Source organism: Piliocolobus tephrosceles, chromosome 5 (genome assembly GCF_002776525.5).
Source record: "Piliocolobus tephrosceles isolate RC106 chromosome 5, ASM277652v3, whole genome shotgun sequence".
Lineage (NCBI taxonomy): Eukaryota > Metazoa > Chordata > Mammalia > Primates > Cercopithecidae > Piliocolobus > Piliocolobus tephrosceles.
The window spans coordinates 155,716,092-155,718,313 of record NC_045438.1 but is presented as its reverse complement, the minus strand read 5'-3'; positions in this window follow the sequence as shown (position 1 = coordinate 155,718,313).

Genomic DNA, 2,222 nt, shown 5'->3' with positions numbered 1-2,222 from the left:
ATCTACCTACTTACCTATCATCTATCTACCTACCTATTATCTATCTACCTATCTACCTAGTATCTATCTATCTATCTATCTATCTATCTATCTATCTATCTATCTACCTATCTACTGATCTATCTAATCTACATGTGTTTTTTATGCAGTTTCCTGTTGTGCTTTACTAACCTTGCCCCTAAAAAGGCCTGGCCCTTGGGCAGCTCCTGAGAGGTAGGTAACCTCTAATCCCTTAAAATGTCCTGCCTGGTAAGAGTATGTTTCTTTACCCAGGCCTAGGTCCAGACCAGACAGTCCATGCTAACAATGTGATTTATGGTGGTAGCCCAGGGCTGGAGATAGCAGCTTGACCTCTGGAGGAGCTGGAGCTGAAGGTCAGCCATGTGGGTGGTCGACCACGCCTGTGTATGTGTCTGGACACAAGCGCATAAATCCTGAGCCTGGTTGAACTGCCTGTTTAGCAGTACCCATGCATGTTGACACACGTCATTGTTGGGACAGGTGAGCCCTGTCTGCACAGCTCCCATAGAGGAAGACAACTGGAAGCCCACCTCTGGTGTCTGGCATGCTGTCTCACATGCCCCTTCCCTTTGCTGAATTTAGTCTGTATCCTTTTGCCATAATAAACTGTAATTTTGAGTATAACAGCTTTGTTGAATTCTGTGAGTCCTTCCAGTGAATCACTGAACCTGAGGGTGGCCTTAGAGACCCCCAAACTGCAGCTGTATATATCTTTCACAATTAATTTTTGAAAAGATCTAACAGAAGAAAATTTACCTAAATATAGGTAGCACTAAATCTACAGAACACAAGGACATTTCGTGTTCTGTGTCAGATTTCTATTAATAGAAGATCTACATGAAGACATGTCATAAAGAGGTTACTGAACATTAAGTGTAATGAGAGAAAAGAAATCTTTACTTATCCAAGGGAAATGCAATTTACTTACAAAATGGAAAAGTAACTGCCATTAAATTCCAGGAAGTAATACAAAAACATACATAAAATCTGCAGAAAAATATTACTGAAGAATATAATATTCAGTTTAAATTATTGCTCAGGTACTAAACTAACAGATATTCTTGGTCAGGCAATAATCAGAAGAGAGCATACCCACAAGCCTTTGATGAAAGCAGTGGCTCCAAAGTGAAATAAATCAAAAGATGAATCAAAATAAAGGTCTCAGAAAGGTGGACACTGAACCCAAACAATGAGTATTGAGTATTGCATTCATTTTAATGTGAAATCATGATGAAACAACTATCAGAATTATAGATAGAGAGCAGAATGCAGATGTTAATATTCTTTTTTTTTTTTAATTATACTTTAAGTTCTAGGGTACATGTGCATAACGTGCAGGTTTGTTACATATGTATACATATGCCATGTTGGTGTGCTGCACCCATCAACTCGTCAGCACCCATCAATTCATCATTTATATCAGGTATAACTCCCCAATGCAATCCCTCCCCCCTCCCCCCTCCCCATGATAGGCCCCAGTGTGTGATGTTCCCCTTCTCGAGTCCAAGTGAGCTCATTGTTCAGTTCCCACCTATGAGTGAGAACATGCGGTGTTTGGTTTTCTGTTCTTGTGATAGTTTGCTAAGAATGATGGTTTCCAGCTGCATCCATGTCCCTACAAAGGACGCAAACTCATCCTTTTTTATGGCTGCATAGTATTCCATGGTGTATATGTGCCACATTTTCTTAATCCAGTCTGTCACTGATGGACATTTGGGTTGATTCCAAGTCTTTGCTATTGTGAATAGTGCCACAATAAACATACGTGTGCATGTGTCTTTGTAGTAGCATAATTTATAATCCTTTGGGTATATACCCAGTAGTGGGATGGCTGGGTCATATGGTACATCTAGTTCTAGATCCTTGAGGAATCGCCATACTGTTTTCCATAATGGTTGAACTAGTTTACAATCCCACCAACAGTGTAAAAGTGTTCCTATTTCTCCACATCCTCTCCAACACCTATTGTTTCCTGATTTTTTAATGATTGCCATTCTAACTGGTGTGAGATGGTATCTCATTGTGGTTTTGATTTGCATTTCTCTGATGGCCAGTGATGATGAGCATTTTTTCATGTGTCTGTTGGCTGTATGAATGTCTTCTTTTGAGAAATGTCTGTTCATATCCTTTCCCCACTTTTGGATGGGGTTGTTTGTTTTTTTCTTGTATATTTGTTTGAGTTCTTTGTAGATTCTGGAAAT